At 39.7% G+C, this 25,102-nt stretch overlaps 1 protein-coding gene across 2 annotated transcripts in view; it reads right to left on the bottom strand.

The window, feature by feature from the left end:
- PAX3 (paired box 3) overlaps window positions 1-25,102 on the bottom strand; it is a 69,996-nt gene that overhangs the window by 18,737 nt on the left and 26,157 nt on the right. The gene's annotated exons all lie outside the window — the stretch shown is intronic.

Here is a 25,102-nt window from a genome sequence, read left to right on the forward strand (position 1 = left end):
GCTCAGAAATTGACATGTTGTACATATTTTGAACCCAGGGCACGTCAGTTCTTTCTGCAGATTTCACTGCGGATGCCACAAATTTTGTCACAAATTTGCAGTATAACATTTGGTGAAATACATGATGGCTATTTTCCAGTACACGAGGACATACTCAAAGTGTGACCTCTTCCGTCAACCAATTTTGTCTTGTCCTTTTATGTCCTGCTCAGATATATATTCAATTATAGAAACTCATGTGACCAGTGGCTTATGACACTGAGCTGCAGTACTGTGCACGCAGATATTTCCTGGGGCTACGGCCTAGGTCACGAGGGGTTATGGGACATGGGAGCAGTCTCTAATTCTGGAACTTCTTTTAATTAAACTTCACAGCCAGGCCAATGCTGCCACTTATTCTTAAAAGGCAGAACTTTGTAATCCGGCCAGGCTGGCTTTAGATAACTTTTCTGCCCTTGATCTCATTGTTAACAAAATCCCTTTTCTAAGCCAGAGTCTTGAGAGCACGACTTTACCCATTGCTTGCCACAAGGATTCAGAAAGGTTACAGGCAACTAGCAGGACAGATATAATCTTTGAAAATTATAGTGTAAAGGATGACCCAATCTTAATATGGAAAAAATTTCTACGAATCATAAAAATGGTAGGTTTGAATAAATCCACAAAAAAAAACAAAAAAAAATTTTGTGAACTGTATTGAATTCTAAGGCTCTTACAATAATGCACAATTGAAATATGCACTGTTAAAAAAAAAAGCAAAAGTAGACCAATAGACAATAAAAGTCTAATTATCATGTTAATTCTACTATAATATTACGCCTTGGTTACGGAATATTTTATTTTATTAATCTTACTTGTTAGATAGGATGATAACCAACTATATTACAAGGGAATGGCCTGAGTTACTATCAACTCTTGCAGGGTTACCGGCTTTTACATTTATATGATGGTGTTTGATGACATTTGTGACATTTTTGCTGCCATGACTGTACAGTACACAGGTGGTGGGGTTTCACAGTGACCCAGATTTTCTGAACTTTTAACAATTTGGTTGTACAGTACTGAGGCCGCAGTATAGTAGTGCCGCCCCATTTATATAAATCAAAAAGAGTTACACCACAAGCCATGTTTGGAGATGAAGTGTCACATTCCGAATACAAGAACTTATGTTACACAGGACATAACTCCTCTTGCCAGCCTTCAGTAAATGACACCCAGCTTTTGTGGTCTTTTAGGATTTTTTTGTTGACTTACTTGGTTTGTCTTTGTTGGGGCCCCCGAGAAATGGCCTGTGGCTGGGGCCTTTTCTACCAATTTCCACGCTCCATCTGTGGTATCCATTAACAGAGTCTATACCAGCATTCAGGCCTCTGACACCTGCCTGGCAGGGAGTAGCATACACAAAGAAAACTGGACTAGAAAAAGGGGGTAGGAATGGAAAGTTTCTTTTTTTTTTGGGGTGGAATGGGGGAGGCTGAAGAGGAGGGTGTGAAATAAGCTCACAGTAGGGGTTAATCCAAGACCCTCTACTCTAGATCATTTAGCACCTGGAGTTGTAACCCCACCCTGTACCCCACAATACTACATTTATCATGACTCTCTACTATAGACATCAAGGGAAGAGAGATCATATTACCTTGTAAAATAGTTTTTTACTTTTTACTTGTTTGTTTCATTTTTGTTACTATTCCCATATATTATACACGTCTCCCATAAATAATAAGTAAAATATGAATAAGTAAAATATTTTTATGAATATGATATGCCTTTATATGGCGTTATAATGACATAATAAAATAAAAAAAATTCTGGAATACATCCATCTCCTATCTGAGTTTGTAATCCCAAATTAAATGTGTTGAAAATCAAGAAAAATAAATTGACAATTTTTCTTACATTTAGGCTATATGTTGTACTTTACTGTCATAATGATATAATAAAATAGGATAAGTTCTACCAGTAGGTCATAAATAATAGCATAAGCATAACCTGAGCTTACTGTCCAGGTTCTAAAAATTTACCCCTAAAAATATTGTGTCTTCCTCTGGAAATGGAAAAATTCTAGGACATGTTTTTGTATATATATAAATATATATATATATATATATATATATATATATATATATATATATATATATATATATATATATATATATAATATATATATATATATATATATATATATATATATATATATATATATATATTATCCAGATTTTTAATGCATGCACAAATAATAGGACGATTTTTAAAATTTAAATAATTGAAAATTTTCCAGTTTGGACTAATTAAAATATGATTCCATATCCACTTCCAGCAGTGAGATTTTTTTAGGACTATATGAAGGCTTCACAACTTATGAATTATTACATTGTAATTTTTATAATACTTATTATATTTTTTATTATAATCAGTATCACCTTAATAGTAAATGTATTCTATGATGAATTATTAATGTGTATTTGTTGTCCTAATGGCCGATATAAAATATTTAATTGTATCTTATAGTTATTGTAGTTGAGAAGAGCCTTAAGAATTCTCCAGTGATGTCTGCTGCTCCTTTCACTTTCTTAACATTACTCAGGATTGCAGAACAGTGCTGTGAGTGTCTACAGCAAGCTCCATTATATGTGAATGAGCACAGTGCTCAGGGTGTCTAGGAAAGCTCCATTGATCCTGTCCACACAAATAACCATAGTTCTGTCTATTTTTCACGGTGGCGACAAATTTCATGGAAATCGTCAGCCGTGAAAATATTATTTCACTGAGAAAAGCCATGAAATTGTGAAAATCCTGCATTGTTATATATAAATTTAATGAGCTATTGATATTTTTCACCAGTTAGGAAGTCAAAAGAAGGGAGTTAAATTAAACACTAACCCTAAAGAATCCGGACCGGAGAACAAATTGCTAAAATTCTTTTACATTTCTGAAAAAAATAAAAACCTTGCAAGCAACAGATGAACGTCCAACTTTTCAGGTGTACTTTAATACCAGAGCCTGTGTCATATCTAAGAAAGTCTGATTTATATGATTAGCAACCATATTGGAATATTCTATTTTCATTGTATTATAGTGTATGCAGCATAGATTTTTTTTATTATTTTGGGTATGCTACTTTTTACTTTGTATATTTGTTAGTTTAGGGATTTTTTTTTATTTATTTATTTTGCATGTGTAAGCCTAGTTGTACAATGTATACACAACCAGGATGGATGGGAGGACATAATGAAGTGAGAGTTTTAGCTCATTAAATTTCAGGTCCACCCCAGACTTTTGTTTACAGTTGTAGGAAGAGTATATTATTCAGTATATAGCCAACCAGCTACCTTATCGGGACTCCCCCATCATCATGTCCAGTGGGAGCTGTTAATGAACTGGGTAATTGAGCTTGTGACATGTGTTACCAAAACAAAACAATAGGAAGAGGAGACAAATGGCCATTTTATTTGGCGATTAGAGGTTGGACCAGGCTTTCAGAGAGTCTCCACTAAGTAACTGTCTGAATACATAAAACAGTGAATTGAGGCCCAACAGCTGCACAGACAATAATGGGGAAGTGACAGCCACAGCCCCATCTGTGCTTAACATTTTGTTAAAAGAAATTACTTGACTAAGAAGGCAAAACGTACAGCTGCCCCCAAACACTGTCTAACAAGTACCAGGGCATCCTCAAACTATTTAATGCACTACATAACAATACTGCTTAACCCCTGTAATGCTGAGGGTAGCACAGGTTACATAAACGTCAGACACTACTCCACACTACAATACAACATCTTCAAGGTGCGACGTTTTGGTAGACAGTATGTGTAAAATCCAAGTACAAATGTAACCTTCAGTCTGTAGACATTACTTATAGGTTAAGATGTCCTTCGCTGCAAAGTTAAGAACATTTTATTGCCTGGATCTTCTAATATAACCCAATTAGATTTGTTCACCATAAAACCAAAAAATCTATTACGGTATAGATTTAATAATCATCACGCAAATGTCAAAAACTGCCGTGTGATGGAAGACAAAATAAATACAATACATATGACCTATTTCTGCCCTTTATCATGGATCCATTAGTAGTCTCAAGTCGGTGAGGGATCCATAAAAACAGGTTGTAAATGGATGCAAAACAGCATGAAAAAAATGGACTGTCCCATCTATTTTTCACAGGTGTTTTTAGCTACACTTGTCTGAATAAGACTGCGTTCACACAAGCAATTTTTGGTGCATTTCTTTTTAACCAAAGCCAGGAATGGATACAATGGGAAGGGAAAGGATAAAGTAAAGATACTCAGTTGTGTATTCACTCTTGGACTTGGCATGCACCAAAACTGAATTTGTGAATGTAGCCTCAGTCTATTCTCCCACATCTTAGTTACGTAGGGGTGACAGATTTTCACTCCATGCTTTTCCAAACTTTTGAGTAGCCGGTATGTCGGACCATGTGCCCAATCCTGATTAACCCATTTATCATTCTGAAGATTTTCAGAAAACAAATGACAAATGTATAAATGAAATGTTTAATGTTTAAATTCATATTTATCATGAAACACAAAACTCAGAATGATGTCATTATCTAACAAAAATAACTAATATTATCACTACTTCCAAGGATTAGTAACAGCACGCGTGACCATATGGTTCTCCCAATATGTCCGTAACAATAACCCCTTAGTACTTGTTCTTGCTATATCCAGCCATCTTATTATGTCACAGACTCATGTGAGAGAGACATAAACATCGTGTTTCTGAAGTGTATGCCCCGAGCCTGCGGCCATTCAGCGTACATGAACTGCTCTTTGCTATAGTCAATAGCTGAATGTAACTACTGTTTGCCATATTGAGCTCGAAAAGATGTCGTGCAAAGCTTTCTTCCCATTTCAATACATGTATGATAAAAATATATTTATCCACAGATATATAAATATATACATATATAAATATATACTTCTACATAAACCAAAATATATACTTCTATATACATATATATAAGTAGCTATATATGTCTACATGTATATGAACATATACTTCTACATATACAGTATGTAAATAGCTACATATCCAAAAAATATCTACATACACTCCAATAGACACTTCTACGTATATATATATATATATATATATATATATATATATATATAAACTTCATATATAAATATATACTTCTACATACATGTAAACATCTACATATATAAATATACACTTCTACATACATAGAAACATCTACATATATAGATATATACTTCTACACACATAAATATCCACAAATTTCTAGCTACACATAAATAGCTACATATACAGATATCTACATACACCTACATATACACTTCTACATACATATAAACCTCTACATAACACATATACATAAGCACCTACATCTATATAAATAGATAATGTTACATAGACACACATCTACATACTCTTAAATACACAGCTAGTGTCGGATACTAATACATATTCTTATTTTTATAAGAAGTCTGCCTATAAGTCATTTTTAGTAAAGGGTTGACTTGGAAGTCAATGCATTTTGTACATTATTTTCATTCCTCTTCATAAATAGTCTTTTCTTCCCTTTTATAGCTCAAACCAAGTATTTTGTTTGGAAAATCATTCAGTGAGAGTCCATTTCAGGACATCTAAAAAAGTACAACAATTGGACTAGGAATGTGTTACTGACCCAAAGATAAACTTTGACCCTGAGCTCAATGATCAGGCATCTTAAAATGCCATGTCCCTTTTAATAGACTACCGCTTACTTTCACAATCCACAGGCTGACATGCATTTAATATACATCTCCCAATGGCCTTTGGCTTGGCTATAAGAACCTCTGACCTTTCTATAGCAGAATTCCTTTGCTCTCATTGAATAACACATTAACCAATTCTGCTCATCCAGACCAAGAATACAATACATTATTGATGCCTGCGCATGGCAAACCCAGATGGCATCAAGCAGAATAGCATCTAGTACTCAGGAGAAGTAATGGTTAAATATTGTCTGGGAGTCAAAGTGGGTAAAATCATTTTTACTGCAGCTCCTAGTAAAATTATATCATATCAGTCCAACCCACAAGCTTAAGGGTTAACCAACCAATACAAATATCTAAATGCTTATGTCAGCAAAACGATAGATAGATAGATAGATAGATAGATAGATAGATAGATAGATAGGAGATAGATAGATAGATAGATAGATAGATAGATAGATAGATAGATAGGAGATAGAGAGAGAGATAGATAGATAGATAGATAGATAGATAGATAGATAGATAGATAGATAGATAGGAGATAGATAGATAGATAGATAGATAGATAGATAGATAGAAGATAGATAGATAGATAGATAGATAGATAGATAGGAGATAGATAGATAGATAGATAGATAGATAGATAGATAGGAGATAGAGAGAGAGAGAGATAGGAGATAGATAGATAGATAGATAGATAGATAGATAGATAGGAGATAGATAGAAGATAGACATGATACAAAGTAGACAGATAAATATACAAGAATGATATGGTATAAGAAAGACATGATACAAGATTGATTAATAATAGATACGAAAAATGATAAACAGATAGATACATATATATGATACAAGATAGACACATAGATAGATGGATAAAAGATAGATATGATAGATAGATAGATAGATAGATAGATAGATAGATAGATAGATAGATAGATGTGAATATGGATCTAAAGACTAGTGCCGAGACGAAAAACTAGGTGACCATGGAAAATGTCATGCACATAAATTCATAGTCAACTTTTTTGAGATTGTGCCTTTTTACGTTTTTTTTCAAGTCCTCACATAATAGAGCAAATAAAAAAATCTATACTGCAAAATGACACCAAAAATGATATTATTTAGATTTTTCAATATATAATATTCATGAAAAGCTATAAAGCATTAAATATATAGCACTGGCCAAAGCAACCAATCTCCAATAGGATTTCATACTCTAACCTAGAAAGAAGATCTCTACAATCTGATTGGTTACTATGGTTTTGCCGGATTTTCAGAAATGTTCTGTGTTGCCGGCTATGCGACTTCTGATCTTTTCACCGTTATGTTTCCATTCTTGCAGACAGTGAAATCTAGAGAGTCGGAATAACTGCTTAACAATAACATGCATGTCTTAGTAATAATAAATATTTAAGATGACCGCAAAGGAAAGTGTTTCAGGCCGTTCTGAGTATTATGGCCCAACCTAAGCCTAAGATTTCAGTAATGTGAACTGACGCCTTCACTAAACCAAGAAATGCAATGTTTGATGACTCTGCACTTCTATACCGGATATTGCCTTGTGTTCATGCATAGGTGCAGGACTTCCAGGTAAGGGTCAAATTTGGAATAACTTCAATAATAATATAATGGATTGTACAAATAGCAATTTCCTAATACGTTGTAAGTGTAAGCTTGGGGGCGAGGGTTTCAAATTGCACCCGAACACCTTGACTCCCTTAGATAGCTGTTGGACAAATAAGTACTTGTTGTTTGCCCCCTGCCCAAGCCTCTTCCCCACTACATTCATAATTTTAATCCTTAACTTGCGCCCCTCCCCTCCTGGGGCTCTAGGCAGCTGCCTACTTAACCTAGCCCTCATTCAAGTTCCCTGCTGGTAGACACTACCAGCAGGATACAGGCCTTCATTTACAGCCTATATTCTGTCACAATGACCATAGGCATGTCACAGCATCCTGTGTCCTCCTGCCATTAATGGTGGCCGGATTCTGCTGGGGGCTCCGACAGGGCAATAGAAGGGGATTTCAATTTCGTATATGGCCCTGCGGGAATATTGTCGGATAGTCCCTGCTTGTAAGTGTTTGTTAGAATTTCTCTATTTTCCTAATAATAACTTTAAATATTAGATATAAAATATTATATCTAATTATTATTATTTGTATTATTGCTGTCTACTATTATTATCATATTAATGGGATATATCATGTAGATTTAGTTTCACATAAGATTAACATTTTAAATACAGAATTAAAAATTGTAAATTCAATTTCTATGGAAAAACAAGTGTCCACATTCATATTCAGCTCATACGCTATGGCATAATTAAAATGTGTATGTATCACACTTCTAAGCAAGGGGACATATAATACAATTAATTCCAGCTTGTGGCTTCCCCAAGATAATTGGCTAAGTTTACAGAGCCGAGCTTTGGTGCGTCTAATGTGGTTCACACTACATGATTGACAAGTCTGTGTCTGGCTACTCCATTAACAGTATCATTTTGTTGCTTTTTGCAGTTTGCTTGGCTAATACTCCGAACAAATAGGGGCTGTTTCTTTGGCCCTTTTTTCTACTTGACCTTCCCCTGGCTCATTCTCTTTGAGCCTCTCAAAACTGCCTTGAAAAGGCACGTTGAATGAGCACAGTCCATCAGAGCGCCAGGTTCATCCCTCTCCGCGCCCTCAATACTCCACTTCAAAGATGGGTGCATTCTTTAATTGGCCTTTGAATTGATACCAAAGGGTCACAATGCGAGTGGCAAAAGAGAAAGAGGCCTTATTGAAACAAAGCCCCTGCATTCACTTGCAGATAAGCACGTTTTAATGCTTCAACGACCACCACTGTTAAAGGCTTTATTGAAGACTAGGCCTTTTGAAGGCAGCTAGCGCCCAGAAAAGAACTTTTTTTTCGGTAAGAGATGATTAGTTCAAACAAACACGAGTAAACAAGGAAATACAAGCGCAAAACAACACAAACCCCACAAACAAAAACCCGAGGATCCAAATACAGAAGTAACAAATGGAACCAAGGACTTCACACATGACTATACCCCACACCCGATTTATGGCTATCTTTCTCACCCTCTACTTCCCATCAATGGGGGAGCAGAGAAATCTCCCTGTAGATGTTTTAATTTGCTCTTGATAGGATTGCCAGCTTTTTTTCTCCTAAAGTCATTATACAGATTAAGTCTCAGTCAGTCTCAGTTGACTAACTAACCTACAAAATACATATGTGCCTTGAAAACACTTTTGTATTGTCTAATCCTTGTTCTCAGCATACAAAAAGAGGATTGCAAATCTATTTTGTAATGTGGGATAGCTGTTTTCTCAATGGACGGCTCCCTTCAGGGACTAGTGATGTATTACGTATCATATTAGACATTGAGGGTTGTTATGTAAGGATTATTAGATGTAATTTTATATGTTTATATGTTACAATATATATATATATGTGTGTGTGTGTGTGTGTTACAGCAATCAAATGCCTAAATCTAATTGTGAATTTAAATTTTGAGTTGATTTATTGGTGGCAATTTTGATTTGTTGCAGATTCTCGGTTGAGCATTTGCAACAAGGTGGCGAATATGTGATTTGAACCCTAGAGAAAGATGAATAAAATCTTAATGGCCTTTGGATCCATTCCCATTCTACTATCAGTCTTAATTGGATTGCTTAGGATCACAAGTAGCACCCCTCTTGTCAACTGGCAGTGACTGGTATTGCAGCCCAGTCCCATTCAGTTCAACACTCACTCACTGACAAGAATGGTGCTGAGTCTGGCAATAAATAGTCTCTTTTTGTCTAATCCTGAAGGTCTAAAACAAATGTGACAAGGGTGTAACTTGAGGAGGTGAGGGGAATGTCATCCCACCTGGGTCCCGGAGCCTTAGGATGACCTTAAGTCCACCCTAAGTGTGAGAAGGAGCGCTATTGGAGGTCCTTCCTCCCAACCGCAGTCAGGCTGTATAATCTACATCAGGCTAAGCGAAGATCACTCCACACAGAGAACTAAATGATCCTGAAGTCTTTATTTTTCTTCCTAGTTGCTATGACTCCTAGTATCTTTTTCTATCTGCTATGAGCTTGTATGTGTTGTTTCTTGCAATATATTACTGCATTATGCATGTTGCTGTAACACACTGAATTTCCCCATGGAGGGACTATTAAAGGATTATCTTATCTTATATGAGAAAAATAGTACTATAAATAATACATTATAGTTGAGGGTCTTATAGAGATTTTGCATTGAGGCCCAGGAGCTTCATGTTACACCTTTAGTGTGATCACAGCTTAAAGCTTTGCTTTTTAGAGAAGTTAATTTTTAGAACTTATTTTTTCAGATTTGATCGTTATTGTACACTTTGTAACATTGTTGGAGCACGTAATACTCACACATTGTCTTTATTCTTTTGCCATGTGCTATTTGTTATGGCTTTTATTACAGCATGTGGTGTGTGATAAACTGGCATAGATAATGTCAGAGTTGAGACACTGTGGCAGTGTATTCCATGGCATGACATTCACATGAAGTTGGCATTTGTAAAGGTCATTCATGTAATTAAAAATAAGTCACGTGGCCGGTAACAATGGGCATACTAAAGTAAAGGAATACATTTTCAAACACAGTATATCTGAATAGACATACTCATTTCACCATCTCAAGATGCCACGGTCGCTTTAAGAATTATGCAAGTCCTTGATATTCAGTATATTGGCCATTTTTGTTGCTATGTATTCTTAATGAATTCATGTGGCTTTTTCAAGTTCTTCAAGGCAATTTGCAAAAAGAAACACCACAGGATAAGTCAAATAAATGTTCCTCAGCAGCGGGAAGCCTCTGTGAGCTCTAAGTATCTGCTATTTTCTCTATAAATACAAGGACTCCCTTTACATAGGAACATTGGCACTAATAGGCTTCAGAAAGATCAGTAGTACCATGTGGTCTGCAAAGAAATCAAGGACCGTGTGTTGGTTGGATTCAGAAGACGGATCTCTTTGGCTCTTACTTTAGTAGTGTAGATGTTGCCGCTTCTCTCTGCTTACACTTCTGTATATAATATAATTGATAGCTTCTTTATTTGTGTTGTTTTAACTAAAAAGAATTTATTAGAACATGAAAGGATAATTTGACTAACTCATAGTCTATGAAAGACACTAGTGTGAAATGTCTTCTGTCTCAATACACATTGAACCCCTAAAAGGACAGTAACCTACAATGTCAGATATATGCAGTGAAGAGAATGTATTCCATTTCAGTACTTTTAAAGGATTTGTATTCTGAAAAGTTGTACAATTTTCCAATATACTTTCTGTATAAATTCCTCACAGTTTTCTACATCTCTGCTTGCTGTCATCCATTGTTTACTTCCAGTGGATAAAAAAACAGTCCATGGTCATGTGATATATGGTCCATGGTCATGTGATATGCAGTCCATGGTCATGTGATGAACACACAGGTGCACAGCTTGTTGCACTTAAAGCACAGTAATCAGAACTCTGTGTTGTAACAAGCTGTGCATGTGTGCGTCCATCACATGACCATGGACTGTCCACCACATGACCATGGACCGTCCACCACATGACCATGGACCGTCCACCACATGACCATGGACCGTCCACCACATGACCATGGACCGTCCACCACATGACCATGGACTCTCCACCACATGACCATGGACTGTCCATCACATGACCATGGACCGTCCATCACATTACCATAGACTGTCTGCCATATGACCATGGACTGTCCATCACATTACCAAGGACTGTGTTTTCTTGGAAGTAAACAATGGATCATAGCAACTAAAAATCTAGAAAACTTATTTAAACAAAATATAGTAGAAAATTGTATAACTATTGAGTAAAAAAAAACAATAACATTTATTTGCTAAAACTGGACAACCCCTTTAACAATCTCAATATATGGTTATTCATGGCGTTTCTTACAGCTTACAAGAGTTGGTAAGGATAATGACTACAGAGCAATAACTTAGAAATGGGCTTTGGTCAAAAATGGGTTTCCTAACACTAAAGCTAGCCATCCATTAGCAACTATTTGAGAACAGACTTTCATCCATGGCTAGTCTGTGAAGGTTGTAGTTTTTGACGACCATGCCGTAAGTTGAAATGCTGAATCGCAGATCAATCTCTATGGGCTGTTATTGACTGGGTGAAGACCTGTCATTTTGAGTACAGTTCCAGATGGCAACCGAAAAATCAGCAAAATTCAGTTGGCATCTGTCAAGCTTGTTCATGTCACAAACATTTGCCAATGGTTGTCTACAGCCCACCATACACAATCCCTACCTACCAATGATATCATGCTATGATCTATAGATAGAAGACATATAGATATTGAAATTAAACTAAATAGGCAAAAAATAGCATGGCTATAGTTCAAGAAATCAATACAAACATTCAGATCTGCAACTGGCACAAATTGACGCTAAATATATTCATGAATTGGGGGGATACTAGAGACCCCTCAGAGTACTGATAGGGTAGTGATATCATTTCAGTGCGTACTATATATTATTTGATCCCATACATGGCAAACTTTCTAAGATGAGACTTTAGTAAGTTTTTATAGACTTTAATGTTAGCTTAGGTAATCTTGCCAGGTCCTTGGGCACTATATAAATGAGTGTGAAAGAATAGAAGACTGTTCACCTTTGCTTGCCAGTTCTTTTTTCTACACTGGCTAAAATATGCTCAGTTTGATCCGAAAGACTGTGTAATTTTTTTTCTTTGTATGGAAAATTGCCACTTAAGTCGAGTTGAAAAGTTCTCCAGCAAAGGGGCCAGCATGCTGAATAGAGGCACGTGGTTCTTATTTAAGGATGCCAGCATGGAGCAATCCAGCTTCATTGTGATCCCTCATATACTGGCTGTATGGCCATATGATGAATTACATGTACCTACTGCTGTATCTCCTGGTGGGAATATATAGAAGACTGACAGGCTTGTCAACTGACTACGGGCAAGAATTTCAACACATGTACTTTCTGCTAAGGAAGGGACTAATGCATCCACAATCACAATCTCATAGGATTCTAATAAGTTTCTATAATAAATAAATCCACTATCAGTTGGAATGGGAAATAAGATAAGTTCAGCGGTAAAATACAATTCATTTTACTTTATAATATCCTCATAAGGTGATGAACCCCGTTCTAAAATTGACTTTAGAAAAAGTAGCGCCCATTTTCCAAAGTTCTCACCTCTCGAAAGTATTCACTCAACTTCAGAGCGCAAGTGGACAATAAGGACAAGTTTTCTGGCTGAATAGGCTTTTATCGGATGCAAAAGACTCTATTGAGTCTAAAACGTTGCGCTTTTTCATTGTCTCTGTTTGATCTGGCCTGAATGTCTAGTAAATAAATGTTTTTCGCACCATTCATAGTTCGCCAGACAGTTTTACTGCAGCGAGCTGGAGCTGCAAACAAAAAAAAAAGTTTCAAGCTAAGGCCTGGACTTTGTGGAGGGAGCTGCATAATACTAATGTGAAGTCCCCAGCAGCAGCTATAAAAACACAGACATGTTTTATTCAGCACAATAATGCTTATTTGACTTAGGGACTACATTAAACAGTCATAAAAATGCACAACGTCCTACTATCAATGGCCTGTATAGAAGGCAGTGAAAGGCCATTCAGCCTGAAAGTTTTTCCATTGTCACCAGAAAGTTTTGGGTTAATTCTGGAACACCACTCACAGTATGCAGAAAGTTAAGCTGAACATTGTAGATATGCATGGTAAAGTATTTTAAATAAGGGTTGTCTTTTTTTTCTAAAACAGTGCCACTCTTGTTCGTAGGCTATGCCTGGTATTGCAGCCCAGTGCCATACTAGTGAACAGGGCTGAACTGAAGCCTGCCTGAATGAAGTACCAGACAAAGACTGATGATAGGAGACACTTTTCTCTCAACCGGGGTAGTCTCTTTCATATACAAAATATGGTTCTATAAAATACACAGTAGGCCTATAGACAATATTTGCATTTATTTACTATATTAAAACCCAAAATAGCACATTGGGATGTGACAAAGAGACGTAACCGAGTGACAAACTCAACCCTACAACTCTTTCATTGACTTTTTAAGAAGTGTTTGTATTCTTTGTTGTGCATGTAACCGAGCTCATAGCTTTATACTGCTCATATACAGTGCAAGAGACAGAGCAAAAAGCAATTACAAGAAATCAGTGGCATATTGTGATCACAAAGGGCAGACAACTTATTATCCTAGTGACTGGATCATCATAATTTGGTATGACCCTACAACTGGGCAATACGCATGGCTAGTTTAAGCCTGTAATGTGAGACAGACGGTTCACGGTTTGAAGTTCAGGATCTGCCAAGTATTCATTGGTGCCATACACAGTGCTCAGGGCTGACATGGATGATGGAGTTTTTATGAAATTTTAATATATCCATAACCAAACTAAGTGCAAATTTTCCAACTTTAGTATTAGGGGTCAAAAGCAGCTCGGTACACAATTTGGTTGACACCTCTTAGTTGCCCAAATCCTATGAGCAACACAGTTAATGATGTAATTGGTGACATCAGCCTATTGGTTATCGGTTATAGGCTGATGTCACCGATGACATCACTAACTTGGAATGTTATATATATAAATATATAGTTAGTTAAATATTTAGTCTCAGTAGTCCACATCTATTCCAATGCTTCAAAAGGCTAACCCATGGCTTCAACAAAGTCCATCATATCTCATATCTTAGCACAGGTCTGATCAACATTTCCTCATCTGTAGTGCTGGATGTCAGCGTACGGCAATGGGTTAAGCCCCTTAATACAGGTTTTGGTTGGACCAAGTGTTTTTAATTTGTAAATGAAAGTTGTGGTAGAACTCCATCCTTTGGAGCTCTTCCAGCATGTCAAGAATTAATTGTAATGAAAACAGCATTGCTTAAATGCAAGGCCGTCCAGTTATTCTACGTTATTTACACAAACAAAGTCCTTCTCAGTTTCTTTGATAAAAGCAGCTAAATCTTTTTCCTCTTTCATGTTTTGTCAGCACTTGAATCCCCTTTGTCCTCTGGCTATTTGCCGAGCTGTGGACAATGGCTCAGAAGAATGGAAGCAGAATGTTGGAATGGCTCTCTGTAAGCCTAATTATGATACGTTGACTGCACTCACCATGACATATTAAGGGGACCAAGGCTTATTCAATTAGCCACTCCAGGTTTCCCTTTCACATCTAAAGTTATCCTTTGACTGTTTGTATTTCTGAACAGTATTCATGTCCATTGTGAAAGCAAATCCTTCAGAGTTTTGAGAGGTTTCTAAACTGAAGCTGTTATTGTAGCTAATTTTTATTAACTGAATGATAAGATGATAAAGAAACAGACTTTTGTTATGTAACAAGTACAAATCAGTCTGCATATGCTCACCTCTCCCTCGCCATCACCATTGTGCCCGCTCCTCATTATTTCCATAGAAATATTCTTTTATATTACTGCACGCACTCATTTACTTCTGCAAGAGTCCCATATGCCTCTTTATTATTTTATCATGCTTCCCATTATTTTCATCTCTGTCTATTCTGCATCAAAATGACCAGGAACATTAGACGCCCCAGACTGTCTCCTGGCTTTAGAAGGTCATGTACAGACAGACAGGAATGTAGGATAAGCCTGGCCAGCACATAATCTGCTTTCCCCTTTCTTTTGGGTCTTTGTTTCATACACATTTGGGTGAAGGCTGATGACAATACAGATGTGCATGGCCAGAAGTCCTCCATATTTACCATATATGATTATTAATGGGTTCTTTAAAACCATGAAGTTGCATTAACCCAATGAGATGTCCTAACCAGGTATTTAGCAAGAATAACATCAATAGGATGTTGCCATATTTTGTGACTGGCTGCCCGATATCCTTGCAGAATTACATGTTTTAACATCATCGCCTCTTAAAGAGGATTTTCTGGACTTGTATAGCAACCTATCCTTAATATAGGTCATAAACATCTTACAGTGAGAGCCCCATCGTTCCTGTATCACCTTGCTCTTGATGATCCACTCTTCTTCTAGGTAGTATTGTGTTTGGAAGTGAGGGTACAAAAATAAGACAAACCATTCCAGAACCCAAGGGGTTTTTTGGGACTAAAATATTGAAGGCCTATCCTTAGGATTGGTCATAAATATCAGATCTGTGGGGGTGTTGGAAGACTCTGGGGCATTCACGAGTGCTGTAGCCACTACCAATAATGTCATGTTTATTGGTCACATGATACAGCAGCAATGTAGTCCCATTCAAGTGAATAGGACTAAGCTGCAATACCAAGCACAGCCCCTGCACAATGTACAGCGCTGTGCTTGGTGATCATTGAAGAGACCACAGCACACGCACAAACACTGCGGCCTCTTCAACCAGCTGATCTGCGGGGGTCTTGAGTGTTGTGCCCCTACTGTTCACATATCCTGAGCATACGTCATCCATATATAAACCCATTCACAGTAGACTGGTCACCTATTCTAACTGTCCTGAAATAACAATTCTGGATCATCGTTCCTAGAACCTATTTATGTAGAAACACATCTATTTACTAAAATGACCAAAATAGACATAATATTCTTCCATTTCTATTTCAGCCTGTTAATATGGCCATATGGTGTATTAAACTCTCGTGACTGCACTGTGGAATAGGCTGGGACAATATAAGCAAATAAAAATGAATAAATAAAATTATACAAGGTATCATACACATGTAACTGTGGAAAACTTCAAGTGCAAGTAACTACTGAACATCTACTAAGAGTGCGAGAAGCCGAACAATTGTTAGTAAATAGGATTAGCTCGCCAGCATCTGGGCAGAGGTTAGTGGCATGTGCTTGCTCTTACTGAGGCCCCATTGCTGTTCCTAATTTGGAGAAGATGGTCACCTATTCTCTTTAGTTGTCTGTTTTATTACAGCCTGATAGAATTTCTCCAGAGAACAGAAATGAGCCATTCAGACGTCTGCGCACAGAGAGGGATATTATATATTTCACTGCTGGAGGGGACTGTAATGATCGCCCCTTCATTTTCTAAATTTAGAAAAACGAATTGTTTCCCAAACAACCGCTTTTGTTTCTTTATCCGACCCGGACACAAGATTCTCAGGCACATACTGTATGCAATGGCAGCCATGTTTATAGGAACATATACATGTATACAGTTAGACTGGAAGTCATTTTACTATTCCTTTACTCAAGTCAAGAGAACAAAAATGGGACTTATTATATATATATATATATATATATATATATATATATATATATATATACGCTAATTTTATTAATTTTATCTTTACAATTATGAAGGGTTAATTATTACATAATTATCCTGGTATAAACACTAGGCCTCATGTTTCATAACTAATTACTGGCCATGTTGCCCATAGCAACCAATCAGATCTCCATATTTCATAGTGACCAATCAGGTCTCCCTTACTTCATAGCGACCAATCAGGTCTCCTTACCTCATAGCGACCAATCAGGTCTCCTTACTTCATAGCGACCAATCAGGTCTCCTTACCTCATAGCGACCAATCAGGTCTCCTTACTTCATAGTGACCAATCAGGTCTCCCTTACCTCATAGTGACCAATCAGGTCTCCTTACTTCATAGTGACCAATCAGGTCTCCTTACTTCATAGCGACCAATCAGGTCTCCTTACCTCATAGCGACCAATCAGGTCTCCTTACTTCATAGCGACCAATCAGGTCTCCTTACCTCATAGCGACCAATCAGGTCTCTTTACTTCATAGCAACCAATCAGGTCTCCTTACTTCATAGCGACCAATCAGGTCTCCTTACTTCATAGCGACCAATCAGGTCTCCCTTACTTCATAGCGACCAATCAGGTCTCCTTACCTCATAGCGACCAATCAGGTCTCCTTACCTCATAGCGACCAATCAGGTCTCCCTTACTTCATAGCGACCAATCAGGTCTCCTTACCTCATAGCGACCAATCAGGTCTCCTTACCTCATAGCGACCAATCAGGTCTCCTTACTTCATAGCGACCAATCAGGTCTCCTTACTTCATAGCGACCAATCAGGTCTCCTTACTTCATAGCGACCAATCAGGTCTCCTTACTTCATAGCGACCAATCAGGTCTCCATACTTCATAGCGACCAATCAGGTCTCTTTACTTCATAGCAACCAATCAGGTCTCCTTACTTCATAGCGACCAATCAGGTCTCCTTACTTCATAGCGACCAATCAGATCTCCTTACTTCATAGCGACCAATCAGGTCTCCCTTACTTCATAGCGACCAATCAGGTCTCCTTACTTCATAGCGACCAATCAGGTCTCCTTAATTCATAGCGACCAATCAGGTCTCCTTACTTCATAGCGACCAATCAGGTCTCCTTACTTCATAGCGACCAATCAGGTCTCCTTACTTCATAGCGACCAATCAGATCTCCTTACTTCATAGCGACCAATCAGGTCTCCATACTTCATAGCGACCAATCAGGTCTCTTTACTTCATAGCAACCAATCAGGTCTCCTTACTTCATAGCGACCAATCAGGTCTCCTTACTTCATAGCGACCAATCAGATCTCCTTACTTCATAGCGACCAATCAGGTCTCCCTTACTTCATAGCGACCAATCAGGTCTCCTTACTTCATAGCGACCAATCAGGTCTCCTTAATTCATAGCGACCAATCAGGTCTCCTTACTTCATAGCGACCAATCAGGTCTCCCTTACTTCATAGCGACCAATCAGGTCTCCTTACTTCATAGCGACCAATCAGGTCTCCCTTACTTCATAGCGACCAATCAGGTCTCCTTACTTCATAGCGACCAATCAGGTCTCCCTTACTTCATAGCGACCAATCAGGTCTCCTTACTTCATAGCGACCAATCAGGTCTCCCTTACTTCATAGCGACCAATCAGGTCTCCTTACTTCATAGCGACCAATCAGGTCTCCTTACTTCATAGTGACCACAGGTCTCCTTACTTCATAGCGACCAATCAGGTCTCCTTACTTCATAGCGACCAATCAGGTCTCCATACTTCATAGCGACCAATCAGGTCTCCCTTACTTCATAGCGACCAATCAGGTCTCCTTACTTCATAGCGACCAATCAGGTCTCCTTACTTCATAGTGACCAATCCGGTCTCCATATTTCATAGTGACCAATCAGATCTCCTTACTTCATAGTGACCAATCAGGTCTCCTTACTTCATAGCGACCAATCAGGTCTCCTTACTTCATAGCGACCAATCAGGTCTCCTTACTTCATAGCGACCAATCAGGTCTCCTTACTTCATAGCGACCAATCAGGTCTCCTTACTTCATAGTGACCAATCAGGTCTCCATATTTCATAGTGACCAATCAGATCTCCTTACTTCATAGTGACCAATCAGGTCTCCTTACTTCATAGCGACCAATCAGGTCTCCTTACTTCATAGCGACCAATCAGGTCTCCTTACTTCATAGTGACCAATCAGGTCTCCCTTACCTCATAGTGACCAATCAGGTCTCCTTACTTCATAGCGACCAATCAGGTCTCCTTACTTCATAGCGACCAATCAGGTCTCCTTACTTCATAGCGACCAATCAGGTCTCCTTACTTCATAGCGACCAATCAGGTCTCCTTACCTCATAGCGACCAATCAGGTCTCCTTACTTCATAGCGACCAATCAGGTCTCCTTACCTCATAGCGACCAATCAGGTCTCCTTACTTCATAGCGACCAATCAGGTCTCCTTACCTCATAGCGACCAATCAGGTCTCCTTACCTCATAGCGACCAATCAGGTCTCCTTACTTCATAGCGACCAATCAGGTCTCCTTACTTCATAGCGACCAATCAGGTCTCCTTACTTCATAGCGACCAATCAGGTCTCCTTACTTCATAGCGACCAATCAGGTCTCCATACTTCATAGCGACCAATCAGGTCTCTTTACTTCATAGCAACCAATCAGGTCTCCTTACTTCATAGCGACCAATCAGGTCTCCTTACTTCATAGCGACCAATCAGGTCTCCCTTACTTCATAGCGACCAATCAGGTCTCCTTACTTCATAGCGACCAATCAGGTCTCCCTTACTTCATAGCGACCAATCAGGTCTCCTTACTTCATAGCGACCAATCAGGTCTCCTTACTTCATAGCGACCAATCAGGTCTCCTTACCTCATAGCGACCAATCAGGTCTCCTTACTTCATAGCGACCAATCAGGTCTCCTTACTTCATAGCGACCAATCAGGTCTCCTTACCTCATAGCGACCAATCAGGTCTCCTTACTTCATAGCGACCAATCAGGTCTCCTTACCTCATAGTGACCAATCAGGTCTCCTTACTTCATAGCAACCAATCAGGTCTCCATACTTCATAGCAACCAATCAGGTCTCCTTACCTCATAGCGACCAATCAGGTCTCCTTACCTCATAGCGACCAATCAGGTCTCCTTACCTCATAGCGACCAATCAGGTCTCCTTACCTCATAGCGACCAATCAGGTCTCCTTACTTCATAGCGACCAATCAGGTCTCCTTACCTCATAGCGACCAATCAGGTCTCCCTTACTTCATAGCGACCAATCAGGTCTCCTTACCTCATAGCGACCAATCAGGTCTCCCTTACTTTATAGCGACCAATCAGGTCTCCTTACTTCATAGCGACCAATCAGGTCTCCCTTACTTCATAGCGACCAATCAGGTCTCCTTACTTCATAGCGACCAATCAGGTCTCCTTACCTCATAGCGACCAATCAGGTCTCCTTACTTCATAGCGACCAATCAGGTCTCCTTACCTCATAGTGACCAATCAGGTCTCCTTACTTCATAGCAACCAATCAGGTCTCCATACTTCATAGCAACCAATCAGGTCTCCTTACCTCATAGCGACCAATCAGGTCTCCTTACCTCATAGCGACCAATCAGGTCTCCTTACCTCATAGCGACCAATCAGGTCTCCTTACTTCATAGCGACCAATCAGGTCTCCTTACCTCATAGCGACCAATCAGGTCTCCCTTACTTCATAGCGACCAATCAGGTCTCCTTACCTCATAGCGACCAAGCAGGTCTCCCTTACTTTATAGCGACCAATCAGGTCTCCTTACTTCATAGCGACCAATCAGGTCTCCCTTACTTCATAGCGACCAATCAGGTCTCCTTACTTCATAGCGACCAATCAGGTCTCCTTACTTCATAGCGACCAATCAGGTCTCCTTACTTCATAGCGACCAATCAGGTCTCCCTTACTTCATAGCGACCAATCAGGTCTCCTTACTTCATAGCGACCAATCAGGTCTCCTTACCTCATAGCGACCAATCAGGTCTCCTTACCTCATAGCGACCAATCAGGTCTCCCTTACTTCATAGCGACCAATCAGGTCTCCATACTTCATAGCGACCAATCAGGTCTCCTTACTTCATAGCGACCAATCAGGTCTCCTTACTTCATAGCGACCAAGCAGATCTCCTTACCTCATAGTGACCAATCAGGTCTCCTTACTTCATAGCGACCAATCAGGTCTCCTTACTTCATAGCGACCAATCAGGTCTCCTTACTTCATAGCGACCAATCAGATCTCCTTACTTCATAGTGACCAATCAGATCTCCTTACTTCATAGCGACCAATCAGATCTCCTTACTTCATAGCGACCAATCAGATCTCCTTACTTCATAGCGACCAATCAGATCTCCTTACTTCATAGCGACCAATCAGATCTCCTTACTTCATAGCGACCAATCAGGTCTCCTTACCTCATAGTGACCAATCAGGTCTCCTTACTTCATAGCGACCAATCAGGTCTCCTTACTTCATAGCGACCAATCAGGTCTCCTTACTTCATAGCGACCAATCAGGTCTCCCTTACTTCATAGCGACCAATCAGGTCTCCATACTTCATAGCGACCAATCAGGTCTCCTTACTTCATAGCGACCAATCAGGTCTCCTTACTTCATAGCGACCAAGCAGATCTCCTTACCTCATAGCGACCAATCAGGTCTCCTTACTTCATAGCGACCAATCAGGTCTCCTTACTTCATAGCGACCAATCAGATCTCCTTACTTCATAGCGACCAATCAGATCTCCTTACTTCATAGCGACCAATCAGATCTCCTTACTTCATAGCGACCAATCAGATCTCCTTACTTCATAGCGACCAATCAGATCTCCTTACTTCATAGCGACCAATCAGATCTCCTTACTTCATAGCGACCAATCAGATCTCCTTACCTCATAGTGACCAATCAGGTCTCCTTACTTCATAGCAACCAATCAGGTCTCCATACTTCATAGCAACCAATCAGGTCTCCATACTTCATAGCAACCAATCAGGTCTCCTTACTTCATAGCAACCAATCAGGTCTCCTTACTTCATAGCGACGAATCAGGTCTCCTTACTTCATAGCGACCAATCAGGTCTCCATACTTCATAGCAACCAATCAGGTCTCCTTACTTCATAGCGACCAATCAGGTCTCCTTACCTCATAGCGACCAATCAGGTCTCCTTACCTCATAGCGACCAATCAGGTCTCCTTACTTCATAGCGACCAATCAGGTCTCCTTACTTCATAGCGACCAATCAGGTCTCCTTACTTCATAGCGACCAATCAGGTCTCCTTACTTCATAGCGACCAATCAGGTCTCCTTACTTCATAGCGACCAATCAGGTCTCCTTACTTCATAGCGACCAATCAGGTCTCCTTACTTCATAGCGACCAATCAGGTCTCCTTACTTCATAGCGACCAATCAGGTCTCCTTACTTCATAGCGACCAATCAGGTCTCCTTACTTCATAGCGACCAATCAGGTCTCCTTACTTCATAGCGACCAATCAGGTCTCCCTTACTTCATAGCGACCAATCAGGTCTCCTTACTTCATAGCGACCAATCAGGTCTCCTTACTTCATAGCGACCAATCAGGTCTCCCTTACTTTATAGCGACCAATCAGGTCTCCTTACTTCATAGCGACCAATCAGGTCTCCCTTACTTTATAGCGACCAATCAGGTCTCCATACTTCATAGCGACCAATCAGGTCTCCCTTACTTCATAGCGACCAATCAGGTCTCCCTTACTTCATAGCGACCAATCAGGTCTCCCTTACTTTATAGCGACCAATCAGGTCTCCTTACTTCATAGCGACCAATCAGGTCTCCTTACCTCATAGCGACCAATCAGGTCTCCCTTACTTTATAGCGACCAATCAGGTCTCCTTACCTCATAGCGACCAATCAGGTCTCCCTTACTTCATAGCGACCAATCAGGTCTCCATACTTCATAGCGACCAATCAGGTCTCCCTTACTTCATAGCGACCAATCAGGTTTCCTTACTTCATAGCGACCAATCAGATCTCCTTACCTCATAGCGACCAATCAGGTCTCCTTACTTCATAGCGACCAATCAGATCTCCTTACTTCATAGTGACCAATCAGGTCTCCTTACTTCATAGCGACCAATCAGGTCTCCTTACTTCATAGCGACCAATCAGATCTCCTTACTTCATAGCGACCAATCAGGTCTCCATACTTCATAGCGACCAATCAGGTCTCTTTACTTCATAGCGACCAATCAGGTCTCCTTACTTCATAGCGACCAATCAGGTCTCCTTACTTCATAGCGACCAATCAGGTCTCCTTACTTCATAGCGACCAATCAGATCTCCATACTTCATAGCGACCAATCAGGTCTCCTTACTTCATAGCGACCAATCAGGTCTCCATACTTCATAGCGACCAATCAGGTCTCCCTTACTTTATAGCGACCAATCAGGTCTCCTTACTTCATAGCGACCAATCAGGTCTCCATACTTCATAGCGACCAATCAGGTCTCCCTTACTTCATAGCGACCAATCAGGTCTCCCTTACTTTATAGCGACCAATCAGGTCTCCTTACTTCATAGCGACCAATCAGGTCTCCCTTACTTTATAGCGACCAATCAGGTCTCCATACTTCATAGCGACCAATCAGGTCTCCCTTACTTCATAGCGACCAATCAGGTCTCCCTTACTTCATAGCGACCAATCAGGTCTCCCTTACTTTATAGCGACCAATCAGGTCTCCTTACTTCATAGCGACCAATCAGGTCTCCTTACCTCATAGCGACCAATCAGGTCTCCCTTACTTTATAGCGACCAATCAGGTCTCCTTACCTCATAGCGACCAATCAGGTCTCCCTTACTTCATAGCGACCAATCAGGTCTCCATACTTCATAGCGACCAATCAGATCTCCTTACCTCATAGCGACCAATCAGGTCTCCTTACTTCATAGCGACCAATCAGGTCTCCTTACTTCATAGTGACCAATCAGGTCTCCTTACTTCATAGCGACCAATCAGGTCTCCTTACTTCATAGCGACCAATCAGATCTCCTTACTTCATAGCGACCAATCAGGTCTTCATACTTCATAGCGACCAATCAGGTCTCTTTACTTCATAGCGACCAATCAGGTCTCCTTACTTCATAGCGACCAATCAGGTCTCCTTACTTCATAGCGACCAATCAGGTCTCCTTACTTCATAGCGACCAATCAGATCTCCATACTTCATAGCGACCAATCAGGCCTCCTTACTTCATAGCGACCAATCAGGTCTCCTTACTTCATAGCGACCAATCAGGTCTCCTTACTTCATAGCGACCAATCAGGTCTCCTTACTTCATAGCGACCAATCAGGTCTCCTTACTTCATAGCGACCAATCAGGTCTCCCTTACTTTATAGCGACCAATCAGGTCTCCTTACTTCATAGCGACCAATCAGGTCTCCATACTTCATAGCGACCAATCAGGTCTCCCTTACTTCATAGCGACCAATCAGGTCTCCCTTACTTTATAGCGACCAATCAGGTCTCCTTACTTCATAGCGACCAATCAGGTCTCCCTTACTTTATAGCGACCAATCAGGTCTCCATACTTCATAGCGACCAATCAGGTCTCCCTTACTTCATAGCGACCAATCAGGTCTCCCTTACTTCATAGCGACCAATCAGGTCTCCCTTACTTTATAGCGACCAATCAGGTCTCCTTACTTCATAGCGACCAATCAGGTCTCCTTACCTCATAGCGACCAATCAGGTCTCCCTTACTTTATAGCGACCAATCAGGTCTCCTTACCTCATAGCGACCAATCAGGTCTCCCTTACTTCATAGCGACCAATCAGGTCTCCTTACCTCATAGCGACCAATCAGGTCTCCCTTACTTTATAGCGACCAATCAGGTCTCCTTACCTCATAGCGACCAATCAGGTCTCCCTTACTTCATAGCGACCAATCAGATCTCCTTACCTCATAGCGACCAATCAGGTCTCCTTACTTCATAGCGACCAATCAGGTCTCCTTACTTCATAGTGACCAATCAGGTCTCCTTACTTCATAGCGA

The sequence above is a fragment of the Leptodactylus fuscus genome, chromosome 3 (genome assembly GCF_031893055.1).
Source record: "Leptodactylus fuscus isolate aLepFus1 chromosome 3, aLepFus1.hap2, whole genome shotgun sequence".
NCBI classification, from domain to species: Eukaryota; Metazoa; Chordata; class Amphibia; order Anura; family Leptodactylidae; genus Leptodactylus; species Leptodactylus fuscus.